This window comes from Anolis carolinensis, chromosome 1 (assembly GCF_035594765.1).
Source record: "Anolis carolinensis isolate JA03-04 chromosome 1, rAnoCar3.1.pri, whole genome shotgun sequence".
In the NCBI taxonomy this organism is placed as follows: Eukaryota; Metazoa; Chordata; class Lepidosauria; order Squamata; family Dactyloidae; genus Anolis; species Anolis carolinensis.
The window spans coordinates 108,945,813-108,968,447 of NC_085841.1; the positions used below are offsets into that span (position 1 = coordinate 108,945,813).

The following is a 22,635-nucleotide window of genomic DNA, read 5'->3' on the forward strand; positions in this document are numbered from 1 at the left end:
CAGAAAGGGGAAAGCCATTCTTCCTTTCCCCTGTGCCCCACTTTCACGCTGGTGGAGGGTGGTTGCTGCTATGATGAGAATAGGACTCTAAGTACGGCTGTCTAGCAGCATCAAACTGGATTCTGTGCTACTGGTCAATCAGGTCTCTTTCCCACTTCCACAGCAGCCTGTGGACTGGTGGTAAAGACTTCTTTTCACCTCTACAATGGTCTGGAGGCTGGTACTAAGGAGCAACAAGGGGTGAATCCAGAGTTTGATGCTCCACATTGGCTCTGGGATTATGTGTCGAATTGTCCTATGGCAGATTATGAAGATCTGAGGGCCATCACAAGTTCCAGTACAGAAAAATTATGAAGAGCTACTTTGTCCATATCATGAGTAGATATAGCTTATTTGAATGCTTGGGAAGGTAGAAAAAGAGGAAGACTGCATTCCAGACCTGAGGAGAACGACTGACAGAATTACTTGGAGGTCTGTAATTCATAGGTCATGATGCAACTAGATTGCTTGGTGACAACAAGAAATGCTGTAGAACAGGAATGATGAGACTCATTTGTTCACAATAAGAAACGCTGTAGAACAGGAATGATGAGACTCATTTGTTCACAATAAGAAAAGCTAGTAAAATGAAAATTTCAAATTTCCTTCTTAGTGATACTCTCAAGCACCATTTTGTTTTTCTAAGTAAAAGTGATTTTACTATGAAGAAATATTTTACAAATTAGTGATGATACAACTCTTTTTGGCATGAAATAACATTTTAATTGACATCAGTATCACAAATTAAAATCAGCTTTGAGACATTCCACAGATAGATAGATAGATACACACACAGACACACACATACATACAAACTCCAACCCTCCAACAGACCTCTGAAGATGCCAGCCACAAATGCAGGAGAAACATCAGGAGAGAATGCTACTGGAACATGGCCTTGCAGCCTGAAAAACTCACAGCAACCTAGCTTTGAGACAGTTTTCTTCTCTTGGTTAATAGCAAGTAACCCACATTGTGTCTGTTTCACCAGACCTGGAATTATTCTGTTTGATTTTCTAAGTCCTTATCACAGAAAGTCTAGGTTCTCCTTGATTTTTCATAAGGAGCAATTGAGAAACCACAACAGCTTCATATACTCCAAAGTTGACTCATGCTTAAAAACATATTCTCTAACCCATGACAAGCACATTTCAGAAGTTAAACCAGAGAGTAAGACAGATCATGTTTCAGATCACATTTCACATGCATAATTAAAAGGGGGTGACATTTTAGCCAAAATTATATCTATTTTCTTTCCAGACTTGGGATTTCTTCTATTCTGTGCCACCTATGTATCTTATCAAAGGAGTAAGACTGAAAAATAATTTTTACATGTGCCTTTTTCCCAATTGTAAAATAGTAAGCTATAGGTTTTACAGTATTCATAGCAATGTTCACAGATATCTACTCTCCTGAGATCGAGTTTAATTTCTTATATATCCTTGTCATTTTTCTTTCCTATTAATATTCCCACATGGCAAGTACATTACTTCATGCTGCTAAATTGATTTTCAAGAAGAATCTTTTTTCAATATCAATTGTTACCTTTCATAAAACCCATGAAAATTTCAGACAAAATATGAAAACTCAGTCTTACAAGAAACTGAAAGCAAACTATGCCTTAAGTGCACCAAATTGTCAGAATATACAATCTGCAGTATTATTCTCACAAATATTTCTGAACAAATTAAAGCTGGTTACTAAGGAACTATTTTAACATATATTGCTGTGATATTTTGTAGGATCAATCCGACTTGGGAACAAACCCTAAGTCAAACCTGCATTGCTTCCTTGTAATGTGGCAGCTATGGCTCAAAGTAATATATTTGCATTATTTTGTGGGTAAGCCTAAGACATTAGAAGCAAGAGAATGTTTCATATTAATAACAGATGCTTATTAAAACCTATTTACAAGGGTTTCTGCAGAGCTGCCTTTTGATTTCAACTCCTTAAGATCAAATCACATGTTATGTTAATTACATAATGTGTAGCTGTGCTTTTCTTTATTTATTTGAAAATAATCATGTGAGGCACCTATCATCATGTGGAATAATCATGTGTAGAGCAAGAAGATGTAAATCTTTCTTTCAGTCTCTTTCTTCCACAAATCATCCCAAACCATCCAACCGTAGGTCATTCAGCTCTTTAATGCAGAGTTTCAGGCACACTGGAAGCAAATTGGGTTTTAGATATAAAAATTATCATTCAAAAGCCCAGAAGGTGAGAACTTCCATTCTCATTGCATCCATCCTACCTGAGAAGGATCTCTGACTTTTATAGCTTTCCAGAGACAAAAGCACTTACGAGCAATTTTGAGATGAAAAAGAAAGAAGGAGACCGTTATCACTTGGGGCCCTTCCACACAGCCATATAGCCCAGAATAACAAGACAGGATAACCCACAATATTTGCTTTCAACTGGGTTATCTGAGTTCACACTGCCATATATCCCAATTCAAAGCAGATGATGTGGGATTTTATTCAGCTGTGTGGAAGGGGCCTTGGAAGCAGCCGGATTGCTGCTATGTACCCTATAATATTTCACAGATGAAACCAGGGCTCCATGTGGCTAAGCAACATCAGAGGAGGTCAAGATTGCAAAGGTTGTTAATGAAGAACATACAAGGTAAGAGAGGCTGCAGCAATTTGCTTTTGCCTGAGTTTACTTGGAAGGACAAGACCACTCCTCTCCTCCCTGAGGAGTTTGCACTATTTTGGTACTTTGAACTTGATTAACAGCAACTGAAATAAACTGAGGGCAAAGAGAGAAAGTATTGGGAGGAAAAACAAACTGGGACACTTTTCAAGTAGTTGGTGCTGCTGCTCAGTCGTTTAGTCATCTCCAACTCTTCGTGACCTCATGGACCAGTCCATGCCAGAGCTCCCAGTCGGCCATCACCGCCCCCAGTTCCTTCAAGGTCAACCCAGTCACTTCAAGGATACCGTCCATCCATCTTGCCCTTAGTCGGCCTCTCTTCCTTTTTCCTTCCATTTTCCCCAGCATCATGATATTTTCCAAGCTTTCCTGTCTCCTCATGATGTGGCCAAAATACTTCAGCTTTGCCTCTAATATCCTTCCCTCCAGTGAGCAGCCGGGCATTATTTCCTGGAGGATGGACTGGTTGGATCTTCTTGCGGTCCAAGGCACTCTCAGGATTTTCCTCCAGCCCCAGAGTTCAAAAGCGTCTATCTTCCTTGGGTCAGCCTTCCTTATGGTCCAGCTCTCACATCCATAGGTTACTATGGGGAATACCATTGCTTTGACTATGTGGACCTTCATTGCCAGTGTGATGTCTCTGCTCTTCAAATAGTTGGTATCAGAAGGTTAATCAGGAATGTGTGATAAATTTGGACTGTTGAAGGGTATGTTACCGTCAGTAAAAAGTTAAGTCATCTGCAAAGAATTTCACCAGTCTGTGTGAGAGGCATGAATTAAACTATTCATCTGTAATTGTTGTCTTTCATTTTTGAGGCATTTTCCTTCTCAGGAGACAGGGAAATTTCACCTGAAAGGTCTTCTCTGATGTTTCCCTCTGTAGATATCAAGTGGCGATGAGGAGTCATCTCCCTTTATGCATATGTTCCTTTTTCAAAAGAGAGAGAATTATAATCAAAATACTCCCTTCCCTGATACTGGCATAAGAAGACAATTGGGAGGGAGAGACATTTCAGTTACAAAACCAGGTAATAGAACCTTTATAGTTGTTATATGCCTCATCTCATATTGTGGATTTTTTTAAAAACATTGCCGCTGAAACATCCTGTTCTTGTATAGTAACCTATAAATAGTAAATTCCATATTTTTCTTAAATGTAGAAAATGATGGAGAACCATAATATCTTGGAAATGGGGAAAATGAAAAAGGAAGAACTGTGACCCAGCTCAAAATGCAGTACTTCTTACTGCTATGCAGCAAGGGATTACCAATGCAAAAAAAAACACCCTTTTTTATGCCAGGCCTTATAAATGAAGATCTTTTCTTGTCACCTTATCACATCTTGCTCACAGGGCCAAATAAATTTTAAGTGGCTACTGATCGGGTATGCTATAAAATGTCTCCTAATTATTATTCATACATCTTTTTCAAGTGACATTTAGTTAAGTCATCACACCTTGGCAAGTCATGTCCAACAGAAATCTTCAGGAAAAATAAGTTAGAGAAAGGTTACAGTTTTGTGACAGACGGAAAACTTTGAAAATATAAAGATAGTGAAAAGATTACTACTTTTATGTGTTCTTCTTCTTTCAACATAGAATGAACGAAATGAAGCACTATCATTTCCTCTCTATTTTTAACAGAAATTACAATGGATGCAAAAAGAAAGTTTGAAATGTATGATACGAAAGATAACAAATGTTAGGCCATAATGCCTTGCTAGAGACCTATTTCCACAGACTCCTTGGCATTGACTCAGGGTATATGTATACTGTAAAATGAGTGAAGTTTGACACCACTTTAACTGCCATGACTCAATGCTATGGATTAATGGAAGTTGTGGTTTGGTAAGGCACCAGAATTCTTTGGCAGAGAAGGCTAAAGACCTTGTAAACATCTATGTAAGAGCAATTGGTTTAATGGGTCTACTCTGGTTGAGATAAACAATTGGATTTAGACTGCAATTTCTTTAATGGGTTAAGAAATGCATATTTCAGGGGATACACCTTTGACATTCACAAGTTTAGAAAAACAGGTGTGTGTTACATCTATGCCTAACTTGGAAGGGGAATTGAGCAAGAGAAAGAGAGATAATGATCACGGTTCTCCCGGGAGACACACAGGATGCATCTACAATGTAGAATTAAGACACCACTTTAATACCATGGCTCAATGCTGTGGAATGTTGGAATTTGTAGTTTGGAGAGGCACAAGGACCCTTTATCAGAGAAACTGAAGACTCCCAAGATTCCATAATAGTGAGCCATGGCAGTTAAAGTGGTGCCAACTACATTAATTCTACAGTATAGAGATGCATCCACAGAAGCCAAACAATTTCAACTGCCTGCATTGCCCCTCTGGGTCAATTCTATAATATCAACAACTATCTTTGGTTACCCTGCCTTTCCACAAATCAATTGTTAAAAGCCAGTAGCATTTAAAATGCCCAAGCACCCCATTAGAACACATCAAAAATGACATTTCTTATCATTTTTGTAGAGCCATATGTCTATTTTTAAGATCATACCAGTTCCCATTGAACAGGCCAATAAGGGTCATTAAGCACCAAGGGGTCTCAGAGTCTTTCTTCAGAGTCAATCACACTGTAGACTTCACTAGGGATCTCATTTTCCTTCCATACAAGATCTGCAGGGCAAAGAAGGCAAATGAACTATGAAAAATATAATCACTGCTTTTACTGTTGCTTTTTTGTCATAAAAATTCCATTTATTTAAATTCCATTAAAAAGCACATTTGGCTGCCGAGAGCATAAATATATACTTTTCTTATATTTACAATTTTTCATTCTCCTCCTCCAAAAATCTTTGACGTTTCTTTCAATCAATGTATTTAAAACCATTTTCATGCCACAAACTAATGATAGTGTTGAGGCACATAGCCTGATGAATTACAATGGGTGATTAGAACACAAGTTCTGTGTATGGTACGTTCTGTTTCTGTTAGAGGTACAAAGAGAAATGAAATCCATGAACACAATATCATCAATTAAGACAATAAAAATGGACAAAGGATCTGATAATTAAAAGGATTATATGGGTAAGATGGGGTTTATTTCTTTGTTTTGATCCAGTAATAATTAAAATCTAAGGAGTATAAGTTGAGAGTGACCTATTAACCCTAGTCTAGAAGTTTAGAAGTTAAAGAGGCAGGAGATTGTCACTTTTTTTGAAAAATATTAATTTTATCATAAACAGCATGACATACACATACACAACTAAAATAATAAATATTCAAAAAGAGAAAAGAGAGAAGAAAGGGAACAAAGGGAACAGAAGGAAAATAATGAAGAAATACACAGACATATTAAAAACTTATCTTTATACAACTAGAACTAAAATGAATACACAATACTAAGATGCTAAGCTAAAACACTAAACATTAATTAAAGCATCAAACACCAAGACTCAAAAGGGTTCTGACTTCCCACTCCATCCAAACTGGAAAACACCAAAAATATAGGTAAAACAAACCACATGTGCCAAAAAAACCCCCCACAAAACAATTTGTATGTTTTTTTTAAAAAAAAAATCCATGCCATCTAACCAGAGTAGTGATGCCTTGAGTCAATCTGCTATCTAGTTACCAACTACTGATGGGCATCTGATAGGACTCTTTGCTCCCTTCTTGTGGCTCATTATTATTACTCTGGACTCGAACTTGACAGTCCTTCAAACAGAGAGTGCCTTCAATTTGAGAATAGATACAAGAGAGCTTTACTGGGACCAAGATATCTGAAGCACTTCTTGCTTTCATGTAAATTTGCCCAAAGTAAGGCCCCAAATTCACTGACCATTTACTGCAATTTGAAGCTAGCATCAAACTAGACAACAAACTTCCACAAAAGAAAGCCCGTAATGTGCAGCAGTGCTCTGGGCCTCAAAGTGATTTCAAGATTTATCTTAAGTAATCATCCTTACAGCAAAACCACCTATTCCAATACCAGTATGAAACTGCATTAAATGGTCAGGGTAAATGGGCCTAACATGTATAGTGGTCTGCCTCCAAGTCAGATCATGGACCTTTGTTCATTTATACCCATTGGTGGCTATCAAGAAGAAGACAGGCTGGTAATTTCCTCCTATGGTGCATTTAGTTTGTATTCACCCTATTTAAACAAGAGGAATTTTTGTTTAAGTGTTTTGAGGCAGTGTTCAATGTTGATACTTTTACTGATCCTAGTCATTTTAACTGCTGTTTTATTAATTTGGACATACAGTAGAGTTCCGGTTAACCGACTTCCGGTTAACCGACACTCCGTATTATCCGACGTCCCAGGCCCCTCGGGAGGCGCTCATGCACGTTACTAGGTAGCTTGCTATCTACCTAGCAACACGCACAGGCGCCTCCCAAGAGGCAGGGCGGCGAGCAGAGAAGCGCCCGTGCGCGTTGCTTAGGTAGATAGCAAGCTACCTAGCAACGTGCACGGGCGCTTCGTTAAGCCGAATGCTCACTGCTCTGCCCCTTGGGAGGCGCCTGTGCGAGTTGCTAGGTAGATAGCAAGCTACCTAGCAACACGCACAGGTGCTTCCCAAGGGGTGGAGCGGTGAGCACTCGGCTTAGGAAGCACCCCTGAGCGTTGTTAGGTAGCTTGTTATCTACCTAGCAACGCGCACGGGCACCTCCCAAGAGGCAGGGCAGAAGCGCCCCTGCACGTTGCTAGGTAGCTTGCTATCTACTTAGCAATGTGCACGGGACACTTCCTTCAACCGGCTTGCTGGATAATAGGGCCTCCCTATTATCCATCAGATCCAGTTATTCGACATTCGGCCCGCCCGTTTATGTCGAATAACCGGAACTCTACTGTAGCTGGATAGCTAAAATGTAAACAAGAGTACTCTCACAATATCATGATGCTGGTCCTACTTGATCTAAACAGTCAACCCCTTCTTGAAACTGGAAATGTTTAAATAACCAAAACAGAACCATTCACAGTCCAAGGCAAGTTATATGTACACCTGGAAGAAGTTTGAGTTTACAGAAAAAAGCAATTAAGCGAGTATACACCGCAACCTTATGGGAGCAATCTCCTAAAACAGGCTTGTGAGGACTGATCACGTTCAGTGGCCACAGTAACACTGAGTATATATTGGGAATGCCAGACAAAAAATTGGTTGGGGAAAAGGAATTGAATTCTGTGGAGAAGAGCATGGCTGGCTGTAAACCAGAAGCAAAACAGGTTTCAAATAAAGTCATGATGGAATGACAGAGATCAAAGGAATATTCCAGTTTTGATTGATTTGGACTTCTAGTTACTTCCATGGACTCTTCCAGACAGGCCCAAATTGCAAAATTAACCGGGATTTAAAATCCCAATTCCTTTCATGATTTAAGCCACACAGCAACCCCAAACCCCAGGTTTTCCCTGTAGGGGTGGCTATATGCCCTCCTGGGTTGACCAGAGGTTGACCCGGGAGGGCATCTAGTCAGCTCTCCTCCCCCTTTCTCCCCCTAAATTTACCAGAGGGGCCTGGTTGCATCCTCAGGCCCCTCGAAGAAAGCTTCTGACACATCAAAATGCATCCAGCCCCCCCCCCCCCCCAGTAAGTTTTGAAGGAAAACAGGGGGCTGGGAGGGGAGGGTGGGGGTGCCATCTTACAGACCAAAAAATAGGTATTGACCTTCGGGATTGTGGAAGGTGGTCCCAAGAGTCAATCTCCAAAGGCCCACCACCTTAAAAGACCCGGACCTTGCAGTAAGGTCCAGATCTTTTCAGGTGTTTTTAAAAATTCAGAGTAAATCAGGGAATCCCAATTTACTCTGGGTTAATCCAAAACCCATCATGGGTTTTGGGCCTGTGTGGAAGGGCCCTATATTTTCTGAATATTATGTTGCTTCTAGCAGGCAATCCAACATCAATACTTCTTCAAATTGTCTTAGCTGTTGCCAAACACAAAATTACAGTCGTCCTTGTTCTTCAGATTAGAGTTTATATTAATGGCAACTAAAGTCCATGCATACTGCAAGAGCAATTATATTTCAAATTCTCAATGCCCTCTTTCTTTCAAGTATAATGTGAAAGAAAATATAGATAACAAACAAAAAAAGCAGAGCAGACAATAAGAGCTGGATACATTCCACTAGGGTGAAAATATATCCTTAGGTGAAAGACATCTGGTTCTCACAATTAAAAAGCAAAACAAACAAACAAACCCAAAAAAACAAAACAAAAAGCAAGGTCTATGGAAAATATTTCTAGGCTAGATATAGTTTTGGCTTGGTTCCATAAAATGAACTGTAGAATTGCCTCAATTTAATTACTACCCCATGAAGCATTCTGACAGCCCCAATGCAATGCTTAGCAAGCGTTTTACCTAAGACAGCTTCAAGATGTATTGCAGCACTGAAATTACAATACATACCATGACTGGTTCTGTCATCTCACTTTGGGAAAGCAGCAAGCTTGTCTCTTTAATAAGCTGTCTGATATACCACCCATTTCACCTGTGAAAACAGAGGTAAAATTGTAAGTAGCCATAAGTTAGCATTCTAAGTGCATGTACAAAGCTTAATCTTATAATACATTTGTCAATGTTTCTTTTGCATACATACATGCATGCAATGCATGCAAACAGATACATGGCAGCCACATGCTTTATTTACTTGATTGAGAACTTATTCAATTAATCACTGGAAGCTAAGGACACACTTGTTTCTGGCCGGAAGTTAATTTGGGCTTGGCATGTTAGAACATAAAGAATGACAAAATGTTAAAGACAGCCTTTCTTTCTAATGAGCAGTAATTTTTATTTATTAAATTGTAAATTATCTCATACTTCCCTTCAATATTTTAAAAAGGTGCCTACAACAACGGGTTTGGTCATTTGCCAATATATTTAATCAATTAATTGATGGATTAGTTGGTTAAAGGGCAGATCATAAATCAAAATGTAATTCTCTTATTAGATGACAACCCTATTACACAGAACACACAAACATGCACACACACAAATGTTGCACATTTGCTGCAAAACATTTTCAACCTTCAGCAATGAAAGAATACATTTGTACATAATTCCACAGACAATTACATTATCCTGTAGATCATATAACATGCAAAATTATGCAAAAAAGAAAGAAATAGATTTAGCATAAAGAACGAAAAACAATGTGGTTATAAGTGTTCTTTATTCTGTTTACACAGCCAACAATTGATCTGTCAAATGTCTTCCAGAAGAATAGAGAGAACAGAGCTTGGGAAAATATATTAATATGGGAGAATTATGGTGAATTCTAGGAGTAGTATTCAAAAAAGTAACTTTTCCAAGCTTTGAAAGAACAGGCAGATGAGCACCTCTCAGCACATATTCCTATTGGTCCACCTTTTCCTCACAGATTGTCTACTATCACATATCCTACAAGAAGTATCAATGGCTAAATATTAACATTATTTACTGAGATATTATTAACACATCTTTATATTAGAGGTTGAGCCTTCGTTATCCAAAATGGTTGGGATCAGAACTGTTTTGGATTTTGGATTTTTGTTTTATGGATATAGAGTAGAGTCTCACTTATCCAACATAAACGGGCCAGCAGAACGTTGGATAAGCAAATATGTTGGATAATAAGGACGGATTAAGGAAAAGCCTATTAAACATCAAATTAGGTTATGATTTTACAAATTAAGCACCCAAACATCATGTTATACAACAAATTTGACAGAAAACGTAGTTCAATATGCAGTAATGCTATGTAGTAATTACTGTATTTACAAATTTAGCACCAAAATATCATGATGTGTTGAAAACATTGACTACAAAAATGTGTTGGATAATCCAGAACGTTGGATAAGCGAGTGTTGGATAAGTGAGACTCTACTGTAATTAAATATCTTAGAGATGGGATCCAAATCTAAACACAAAATTTAATTATTAAAGTAATTTTATACAATATTTTTAAATAATTTAGTGCATGAAACAAAGTTTGTATACAAGGAACCATCAGAGAGGAAAGATGTCACTATCTCAGCCACTCACATGGAACATTTTGGATTTTGGGGATATTTGGGATTTTGGAATTCTGGATACTCTTGTGTTTGTAAGCTGCCTTGAAAGACATTGCATTCTAAATGATGTCATCCAAAAAGTATGATAAATAATGTGAAATGAAACAAACAGTGGCTAGAATCCTATCTTGGATTTATTTATATATTTATTTACCCTATTTCTACCCCCTCTTTCTCTATACAGAATGGGGGACGCCTGGCTCGATAGCAGTATGTGTGAAAAAGACCTTGGGGTTCTCGTGGACAACAAGTTAAACATAAGCCAACAATGTGATGTGGCAGCTAAAAAAGCCAACAGGATTTTGGCCTGAATCAATAGGAGAATAGTGTCTAAATCCAGGGAAGTCACGCTACCCCTCTATTCTGCTTTGGTCAGACCACACCTGCAATACTGTGTCCAATTCTGGGCACCACAGTTGAAGGGAGATGTTAACAAGCTGGAATGTGTTCAGATGAGGGCGACTAAAATGATCAAGGGACTGGAGAACAAGCCCTATGAGGAGCGGCTTAAAGAGCTGGGCATGTTTAGCCTGCAGAAGAGAAGACTGAGAGGAGACATGATAGCCATGTATAAATATGTGAGGGGAAGTCATAGCGAGGAAGGAGCAAGCTTGTTTCCTGCCCTCGAGACTAGGACGCGGAACAATGGCTTTAAACTACAGGAAAGGTGATTTTACCTGAACATTAGGAAGAACTTCCTCACTGTGAGAGCTGTTCAACAGTGGAGCTCTCTCCCCCAGAGTGTGGTGGAGGCTCCTTCTTCGGAGGCTTTTAAGCAGCGGCTCAATGGCCATCTGTCGGGGGTGCTTTGAATGCAATTTCCTGCTTCTTAGCAAGGGGTTGGACTGGATGGCCCATGAGGTCTCTTCCAACTCTATTATTCTATGATTCTATGATTCTACCTTGCAGGGGACTCAAGGCGGTTTACATATAGCAACTATTAGATGCCTTAAAACACATACAACAATAAGCTTAAAATAAATTAAATTAAAACTAATAAATGTTAAGAATTTATACACATTACATTCAATATTAAAAACACACCACCCAAAATTCATTGTCCAAAGCCATTCCATTATCATTCTACCTATTCTAAGTCTATTGTTGCATTGTACTAATCACCGAAAGACTGATCCCAGAGCCAAGTTTTTACTTTCCTTCTGAAGGCTAGAAGGGAGGGGGGCGAGCAAATGTCACTAGGGAGGGAGTTCCACAGATAAGGGGCCACCACCGAGAAGGCCCTGTCTCTCGTCCCCTCCAGCCATGCATGTGAAGCCAGTGGAGTGAGAACAGGGCCTCAGAAGCAGGAGTTCATATATATAAATTAGAACTGAGCAGTTCTGCAATGTCCATAACCAGTAGAGAGCTGTTGTTACACTAACTATACAGCAGAGCCGGCAAAATGCCCAATATACATTGTGTGTCACTGCACCTTGCACAACATTGCATTTTAGGCACTCTTGCTGGTGTCTTTGTAGTTCACTACCAGGGTTTCTTAGCACTTCTGCTCGCCAAGTATAGATAAAATTACAGCACATAAAAGATGATATATGATTCCTGTAAACACTTGTATATTGTTTATAATATATTCATATTGGACTTTATTTTATTTCGTGTCAAAAGCATTGCATAACACATACATTTTTAAAATGATGGGGAAAAAAGGGAAATCAAAGCAACTAAATAGTTTTAGATCAAAAGCGGGCAACAGCAACTGCATTGTCCGTAGCTTTAAGCAACTCCTCCTCTGTACATGAGGCAGGACATTGTGGGCAAGCATACATATGCGGAGTTGTTTGTTCTGCTCCACAGTCACACAAGGTGGAGGATTCCTCCAGGTAGTGCCACCTTGCCAGGTTGTCTTTAGATCTGCCCACTCTGCTTCTGAGTCTGTTCAGGGACTTCCAAGTTGCCCATTCTTGATTTGCCCCTGGAGGAAGACCCTCATGGGGGGCCATCCAGTTGGAATTGCCTGGTTCAGCTGCCCAGAGGGACACCCTTGCTGCTGCTGGAGGAACATCAAGAGGAGTGGTGGTTCTCATGAAGCCCTTCCTTGATTTGAGTCTACTGGGAGGAGGCTGATAGTCATGCAATGGGTGGCTTTCACAATGTTCAACCTTATTTCTCTCGCAATTAGCAGCAACTTCCTGTCACATGTCAGGAGGGGCAATGCCAGCTAACTTGTAGAGTTTATCAACAGGTGTAAGTTTAAGGCATCCTGTGATTATTCTGCATGTTTCGTTTAGTGCTATGTCCACCTGCTTCACATGGGCAGACTTTTGCCAGACAGGACAGGCGTACTCAGCAGTTGAGAAAGACAAGGCCAGGGCTGATGTTCTTATTACTTGTGGGTCTGCACCCCATGCGCTGCCAGTCAGTTTCCACAGGATGTTGTTGCGTGCAGCTACTTTGTGCTTGGTGTTCGTGCAGTGTTTCCTATATGTTAGTGTTTCATCTAAGGTGACACCAAGATATTTAGGATGGAAAAAGTGTTCGAGCTCTTGGTCTTCCCAAGTAACTTCCTGTTTCCTGTTGGCTTCACAGTTACGTAGGTGGAAAGCACACACTTGTGTCTTGGCAGGATTAGGCTTCAGGTGGTTCTCTTTGTAGTAGCTGGAAAGATCTTTCAAGGCATTAGTGAGTTGGTTTTGAACTGTTTCAAAATCTTTCGCTTGTGTTGTAAGGCCAAGGTCATCAGCATATTGGACTAAATTTAAAGGATATCATTTTGAATCCAGATGCTAGTATACCTATGTGAGCCAGTGAAAAAGGACTTCGGTATATCTTTCTCCTTATGATAACTCCTCTCACCTCCTTCTGAAATGTTACACAAGGTAGATTGTTGTGTGGGACAGGGGTAACAAAAAGCAGGGATCTCTGAAAATTCTTGTGAAGACAGATTTTCTCTTCTATTCAAAAACATCCCATTCAATCATGTGGGAGGATCACTTGTGATATGAAGCAAAACTTCAGAAAGTTACTCTTTTGGAAGCAGGGCTGTAGCTAGAAAAATATTTCAGGTCTGGTTTGAAGCTTTTTTTTAGCAAATCATGAAAAATAGTTCCATAACAAAAAATAATTTAGAAATCCATCAATCAATTTCAGTGGACACTCAAGACAGATAAATTTCAGTGGACACTCATGGGGATTTGGTTAACCAGTTAAAATTAATGAGTAAACCAGGTTTTTTTAATTAAAAAAACTTGAAAATGTTTGGGGGGCTGGGGTTGAACCCCTAAACCCAACCCCCTTGGCTACAGCCCTGTGTGGAAGTATTACTCCCCAAATCCCATAGCCAACATTGCCAGTGGCCTTAGCCATGCTAGTTATGGGATTGTGATCATTCTAATTCCCTGAAGGTATCTTTTCCCAACCCTGGCAGGCACAAAATGTTATTAATGACCATTCAGCCTATGACTGCAGTATCATTTTATTTATTTTACTTATTCAATAAATATAGGATGTGCCTCCATTATCTTGACATCCAAAATCAAAAAAATCCAAAACTGAAACATTTTTGCTGCCAGCTGTTCACTTCTGCTTTTGGGTTAAGGGGGCCAAGCACACATTCAACACCCACAGAGTGTTCCTGAAGAAGCCCTGATGGTTTAAAGAGAACAGAGATCAGAGGGAAGGGCTCTGCTTGCACACTGCCACTGTAAAAACATCCCACATGCTTCCATGCTCACCTTCAGCTTGTCCAGTGGCAGCATGTGGTGGGGCAGATGCCCTGGAGGTGGTCTACAGTGAACACAGGGCGACCCCATCAGCTGTCACCTGCATCCATTGCAGAGAAAATGAAAAAGACTAATGGGGAAGGGAGAGAAGATTTTCCACTTCCTTCCTAGCTACTTTGCTAATACAGTGGAAAGTGTGCTGACTGCCACCTGGGGCTTTTTTTTATTTGCTATTTTAGGGGTCTTGTGTAAACCGAGTCCTTCTCTTTTCCCCCATTGGAGAAAACTCCTTGAGGGGGCTCAGCATGTGCTGGATGTGTGACTAACCCTCTTTCTCCCCTTATCCCTAAACGGTTCAGGACCCACCTACCTTCGTGACCGCATTTCCCCCTATGAACCCGCAGTCTCTTCGATAGTCGGGGGAGCCCTCCTCTCGCTCCCACCACCGTCACAAGCTCGGTTGGTGGAAACGAGGGAGAGGGCCTTCTCCATGGTGCCCCCCCCCCCCGACTCTGGAACTCACTCACTAGGGAGATTAGGCAAGCCCCTACCCTGCTAATTTTTAGGAAGACCCTAAAAACTTAGCTCTTTCAACAGGCTTTTGGTGAATGATCCTCGCCCTCTTAAGGCTTGTCCTTGTGAACAAAAATATATCTGTTGCACTTTGTTCCACTCCTCTAGTTGGAAATAGTTCCCATGTTTATCTCACGCTAGCCCCTTACCAAAGATTTTAGTCTTGGGTTACTTACCTCTCTTTGTTTACACTCCTCACTGTACACACTTTACAGTCAGTTATTGTTATGCATTTTTCATGTTTTTATTCAAGCCATGTTTTATTGCTCTGTTTTATTGCTCTGTTTTATTGATTTGTCTTACTTGCATGTGTTTTTATAATGTCTGTTATCATTTGGGCCTGGCCTCATGTAAGCCGCCCTGAGTCCCTTCGGGGAGATGGAGACGGGGTATAAAAATAAAGTTGTTGTTGTTGTTGTTGTTGTTATCCCACATTCACAATGTATAAGCAAATGCAGGCATTTGAAAATCTGAAAACAATCTAGAATAAGAAAAACTGTTTGTTGCTTTTGGATAAGAAAGACTGTACATATTAAAAAGGTAAAGGTAAAGGTTTCCCCTGATGTTAAGTCCAGTCGTGTCTGACTTCTGGGGGTTGGTGCTCATCTCCATTTCTAAGCCGAAGAGCCGGCGTTGTCTGTAGACACCTCCAAGGTCATGTGGCCGGCATGACTGCATGGAGCATCGTTACCTTCCCGCTGGAGTGGTACCTATTGATCTACTCACATTGGCATGTTTTCGAACTGCTAGGTTGGCAGAAGCTGGGGCTAACAGCGGGCACTCATTCTGCTCCCCGGATTCGAACCTGCGACCTTTTGGTCCACAAGTTCAGCAGCTCAGTGCTTTAACACTGTGCCACCGGAGGCCCCTACTGTACATATTAATAAGTACTTAATTGAATTAATGCTTCATTGTCACCAGTGAAGATTGGTGGAGAGGTGTGCAAGGCAATAATGCCAACATCCCCTATGTAATGATTGGACATGGTGGCAAGGAATCCCCATCCATTCCAATAAACATATGGGAGGGGGAAATGGAAGCAGAAGCTTCAAAGGGTGGCAGCTGTATGCAAGCACACTGGTGCTGATTGGATAGTCTCTCCTACTGATGTTCTGACAATGTCAGCAGCATGGGTCTGTCCCAGGTGACTAGCAAGGTAGTAACTATATATATAAGTAGTGCTAGCTATGGTGTGTATGTATTTATGTGTGTGTGTGTGTGTGTTAAAAAATGGAGGAGCAGACAACCAAACAAGTGTGTAACCTTACTGGGGACTAGACCTAAAACGTGCCAAATATTTTTACATTACCCTCTGAAACAAACAGCACAAAAGGAATGGATCAAATCTCTCCAATAGATAGAGCTGTCAAAACAAGGGACCTCACCGTTGTGAAAATGTGTTTACCACATCTGAAAGCAAGGAATTCTGCTCTCCAAAATTATAAAGGGTATGAAAGAAGAAAAACACTCCAGAACAAAATAATAATAAAAAAAACATAGATAGCTTTCACAAGCTATTATTCCTTAGTGGACAATACCTAGAGTCTAAGCGAGACTTGTTTGAAAAACATATTTCCCTTTTATATAAAGATAAAAAGCAGAGCTATGAGGTCAGGGGCTATATGGGGGAAGAGCTGGCGTCTTTGTGTGCTTTGAAGTTCATTATGGCAGCATATTAAAGCTACTGGTAAAGTGAACCTGCATATTCAATATCTGCCGTCAGTATGGGCGGTACATGGATTAGCCTCGGCACAACACTGTGAGGCAAGTTTATTAGCATTGTAAGTGACAAACCTTTATTTTTTTTGCATGTTAACATTCTGCTAAAATATGGCATAACTAAGTAGTAATGTATGATTTATGGATCCCTCAGGAAGACCTCTGTTTATAAATGTATCTTAAATAACAATAGACAGCAAGCCAGGATTAAGTGCTCCTCTTGCAGTAAAACAGAAACACACATAATGGTTTTTGTACTAGTGTGTTATGTCTGACAAAAGCAAATTTTGGTCTATTGAGTGCTCAACCTAACAGTGATGATTAATAACATATGGTGTCATTGCTCATTTTGAAATTGCTTCCATAGGAGCCAATCTAAAGAAATATGGTTTAATTCAGTGGTCTTTTACAAACTCATCTGAGGAATGACAAATGAGAGATTCAGCCCGCTAATATGAATTTGCATGGCGACTGGCCTCTTGCGACACTTTTATTCCACAATCCAAGAGGCAGCAAAACAGGGTTAGAATAAATACCACTTGCATACCTACAAACACATTGAGAAATAGAAAGGGTCTGTGACATCACCTTAAAAATAAGTGAAGAATCGCTATCTTTCTTCTTTTCAAAAACCAAGACAAAAATAATTTTGGATGAGAAGATTTTCACTTTGCCATTATTTTCAGTAGTATTATACATATTGATCCCTTTTGGAATGTTAAGCACACACAATTAATTGTCATCTCCTGCACAGGACTCATATACACATATAAGGCCTAAATTTTTGTATACCAAATGATCCAGATTTTTTTTTCCTCTTTGTCGCCAGATTTAGTGTCTAGACTTCTTGCTCAACCACTAGCAATGATCTAGTGGGTGATATTACAAAACACTGAGGCTTTTCTTCCACTCCCATTTCGAATTACTTGTCAGCAGTGCCAGGAAGGGATGTAGATATGATGCCTGTCCCATTAAACAATGAGTGTCACCTGATACCAACTGCTTCAGTCCCAGTCCCTGCTGAATGACACTACTCACAGGCATCTATCTTGCATGCTCCCAAGAGGACATATTTTGTTGGATGTTAATAGATGAAACTGAGAGTTTAATTTGGATATGCAGCTATGCTGTCATTCCTATGACTGCTTTTGAATGGCCACATGGAATGGCTTTTATGTCAAAGTTCTACCACATTAACAACTACCTTCTCTCCCAGACTCCACCTTAGTTAACCCACAAGTATGGGTCCTAGGACATCACAGTGCTGATGACTGTTCAGAAATGTTTCTCTCTGTAGCATAGAAAGGACAGTTTGGACTCAACACTTCCCACACTCCCCTTTGTTTCTCGGTCTACTGCAAAAAATATTGCTAACTATTCCATTGGAACGGACCCTCTCAGCCTTGGCTTCTCCAATGAATTCAGCTCTGGTCCCACTGCTGAATGCTTGCTGTCTTTTTCACTTCTCAGGGCTGACAGCTCCGTGTCTGAACTCTCCTTAAGGCACCGCGATTTTTTGCCCCACTTCTTTGTCCTGCATTTTTATGCTGTCCAGAAAGGCCCTATGTCTCCTTTTCCAATGCAACTCCCCAAAATGATCTCAGCCAGAAACTACACTAAGAGATTACGGTCCATTATGCTTGTGACCCGGGACCAAAAATAGCACTCATGTCATAAATCCTTGTCACATCACAAATTGTTGGTGGGCAGGGGAGGGAAATATCATCCTCTATACCTGGATCACCATCAGAATAAACCTCTATCACTGGATACGACTGCTAGTTATTTAGGAAGGTTGGGAAGGAAGGTACAATTGCAAGATATTAACTTAGGTTGAAGGTAGTGCATTTACAATCATGACAGTAGTGCTATGACCATGAAAACACAACACGACTGAATATGGAGCAGTTACAGTTCTGTAACTCCACGATATGAATTCATAAATGCAATGTAGGCTACCAGGTATCTAGATTAAAACCAATCCAATAACCTTTTTCTTACCTTTCTAACCTTTTAAAACATGACAGCACTTTTTCTCCTATAATAATAATATACTTTATTTATATTCCACTTTTTCTCCCCAAGGGGACTCAGGGAGAATTACAGAACACATATTCAGCAAACATTCAATGCCGTTATACAAGGGCAGACAATACATAAACAGAGGTAAAGGCTTTTCCCATATTTTCCATCTCCAGCATCTAGAGACTGTGCTCATCTCTGGTCAAAGGCGCGGCGGGGGGGGGGGGGGGGCGGGGGTTGCTGTTGCTCCATTTTCCATGCTAGGGAGCTTTGTCATCCTTAGATGTCCTCCCAATTGAATCGCCGGCATGTCCTTATAGACGCTTTTTACCTCCTCGTGTAAAATGGTACCTATTTATCTACTCACATTTATGTTAGCTGGGCAGGGAGCTGGGGCTGACCGTGGGTGCTCACCCTGTCCCGAGCTGCCAACCCTTTGATCGGTAGGATTTTCTGCAGCTTAGTGGTTTAACCCACTGTGCTAAGCCAATGTAACTCTGTGATACAAGCATCCATTTATAATATTCTCCTTTTTTCCTGCCTCTATCAGTATCTGTTTGTAAGCAATTACAAACATAACATCTGACCATATACCAAGGCTATTTCATATGCCAGTGAGAAGTAGCAAGAAGAAAAGTTGTTTGATATTCAAAGGAAAGACTTCGCAAGCCCCACACTGTCTGAACACTTCATGGGATCCTCTATAAATGCCACTACCTGCCAGAATGCATGGGAATGACTGTGTCCTCTGTTTTATTATTCCATTCACATAATTGATAGCATTGTAAATTACATTCTGTGCATTCCAGGAGGTAAAGACTTCCAGACTATGCTTCAAAGTATACAAGAGAGTTAATGACAAAGCCTATTCACAGCATACCTTTCTTGTCTTTTAACTTTATCCTTCAGCAATCCAGAGAATTAAGCTGGTAGGACTGTGGAAGAGAAATGTCACAAGTCTGGAGGAAAAAAAGATCAGAACCTGAATTAGGATGTTTGCTCACAAACTTTCTTACGGGTGACCCACTTACCATTCTATCAAAGAACCCAGATACACCATGAAAGAAAGAAAAAAGAGGTCCATTGTGAAAGACAATTTATACAAGAAGCACACCTATTTCGTGTTTATTGCAGACTTGGGAAAGTGAAGCTCATGGGCCATATGTAGTCCACATTGTTTTTTTTAGGTCCTTGTGGCTATTTTCTGTCCCTGAGGCTGAAAAATCTTGGATAATTCTTTTGTTTTAGGGATTACATGGGGAATTTTGCAAGGGTTTTGTCTCTCAGAACAGGAAAGCTTTTTAAAATTTCCAGGTCATTTCCACTCAGGAAAATTTCAACTCCTAGGCATAAAATACCCCAGTGAGATAAAGAGGATGAAACAATATACTCGGATTGGGTGAAATTCAGATTATAATTCTGAATCCAGATTAAAAATATATATATGGATCTGGCAAATCCACCCAAAACCCTGAAGGCATCAGATCCTATATCAGTGGTTCTCAACCTGTGGGTCCCCAGATGTTTTGGCCTTCAACTCCCAGAAATCCTAACAGCTGGTAAACTGGCTGGGATTTCTGGGAGTTGTAGGCCAAAACACCTGGAGACTCACAGGTTGAGATCCACTGTCCTATATGGTCTTGGAAACTAATCAGGACCAACCATGGTTAGTACTTGGTTGGAAGACCACAAAAAAACACCATGAGATGCTATAGGCTATTTCAGAGGAAAACACTGACAAAAACCACTTCATAATATTGCTTGCCTAGGAAAACTCTATGAAATTCATGGAGTCATCATAAGTCAACTGACAACTCGGAAACACATATTAAAAAGATAAAGGTTACCCCTGACGTTAAGTCCAGTCGTGACCGACTCTGGGGGTTGGTGCTCATCTCCATTTCTAAGCCAAAGAGCTGGCATTGTCCATTGACACCTCCAAGGTCATGGAGCGCCATTACCTTCCCGCCGGAGCGGTACCTATTGATCTACTCACATTTGCATGTTTTCAAACTGCTAGGTTGGCAGGAGCTGGGGCTAACAGCGGGTGCTCATTCCACTCCTGGGATTTGAACCTGGGACCTTTTGGAAACACATATACATACATAATATTTGCACCTCTAAGAAATAAAGAGGAGGAACTTGGAATGGGAATTCTTATTTCTAGGAGTATTATCTATATTTGGCAAGTTAACAAGGGAAGTCTTAAGATTTAGTCCAACAAGGAGGTGGTTGCTCACTTATGCTATACACTTAATCTTCTCTTGTAGACAATAGTTGGATAAAATCCTACCTGTTAACTAGCAAGCTAATTAAGAAGCTTGTCTACTTATAAGCTAAAACTAAAATAATATTATAGACTTTGTGTTTCTCTGACAGACCCAAGGTTCCAAGACAACAAAACATCTGAAAAGTGGAATGCGTGTTGATAGTGTCATAAAGGAATGTACATTTTCTAAACCAATGTATTTTATTAAATAATTTTTGAAGCCTGAAATACCTTTGTCAATCACTAGATGGCAGAAGTTCCTAATATGTAAAATCAATACAGTTTGAAGCCTGGGGAGAAATCCAAGGGATACCTACAAGACTACTTCTCCCACCTACTGTCAGGATTCTTAACCCTTTCTTAGCATGAAATGAGCTGCCAATTCTTCTCCACACTATGAGGGTAGTCAATGGTTTCACTGGCTGTGGTTTCATGAAAACAACATGTATCCAGTTCTGGGCATAATGTTCCAACTCCATCTGCTGCATAGTTCCACTTGAAAGCTTCACTGTATAAAACTAAGGACTATTCTAATCTGTCCAGAATAATGTATTTTAGCCAGTTCAATAATAAATGCACTGTTGCTGTTTAAAGACAAAAGAAAGTTCATTCACCATCATTCAATGATGTTGTTTTCGCTGCATTCCTTCAAGTCATTTTAGACTGATGGAGATCTAAAGGTAGCCCTTTCTTGACAAGATTAGTTTTTAAAGGCTGTTGCCTTCCTATGGGATTGTGAGTATGTGGTTTGCTCCAAATAATCCAAATGGTTTCCATGGCTGAGCGAGAATTCACACCCTGGTTTCCAGAGTCATAGTCCAATGCTCAAACCCTGATACCACCCTGGGTCTCATCATTATTATATTGTGGATAAATATGATTGTATGAAGCAGCACTACCTACAACAAAGACAGCCGCAAAGCTAAGAAGAAAACCATATATAAATATTTTGTTATCTTTCCTTTCTTCTCATCAAGAATAAAAATATGGCTGCCAGACACTAGGAAATGTATCCAGCATTTCAAAAGCTGATATTGATTATTTTATTTATAATTTGAATTGAACAAAAGTTGCATGGTAGTATGTACAATCCTTAAAATTTGATTCACACCATGTTGCATGCAAAATGGGAAAATACAGCAATTTTCTTAGTCAAAACAAAAATTTGCCATTCCTGAACTTTAACAAAAATGTTTGGTCTACATAATGTTTGTCCAAAACTGAATCATAACTGCATTGTAGAGCAAAGAAATTCAGAAATTGTTGACAACTAAGGTATCTGAACAGAGTCCAAAACCTTACTACAATCTCCATTTTTTACTTTGTTGTATAAAGTGCCAAATTTACTACTTCCATGATCAAATATATGGATTTATGAGGTACGAGAGAAAAAGAGACACACGGACAGACAAGAGGCACTAATTACAATATGCATATATGGTAACAAAATGTTTCCCTAATTCACTTTGTCCACATCTGCACAACACTATATGTTTCTTGTCCCTTTCACTTTGTCCAACAAGAATTAACAGCCTTCTAGTTAGCATTTTTGTTGTTTTGAGGCAGTGCTTTCCCTGCTTCCAATATGCCTTCACCACTCCAGCCAGACTCATCGTATTTTGAGGAACTTGGTTCAATTTCCATCTTAAACAGTA

The 22,635-nt window shown here is 39.9% G+C and overlaps 1 long non-coding RNA gene across 2 annotated transcripts in view; it reads right to left on the minus strand.

The window, feature by feature from the left end:
- Positions 1-22,635, minus strand: part of LOC107983466 (uncharacterized) — a 129,901-nt gene that overhangs the window by 42,156 nt on the left and 65,110 nt on the right. The window contains exons 1-4 of one of the 2 annotated variants that reach the window (XR_010006039.1): positions 20,708-22,211; positions 19,592-19,670; positions 9,075-9,156; positions 5,222-5,340 (exon numbers count right to left, since the gene is read on the minus strand). This is a non-coding gene — a long non-coding RNA (uncharacterized LOC107983466). Of the gene's footprint in view, positions 1-5,221; positions 5,341-9,074; positions 9,157-19,591; positions 19,671-20,707; positions 22,212-22,635 lie in introns of those variants that run through there. The other variant, XR_001730886.2, reaches the window with a different exon arrangement.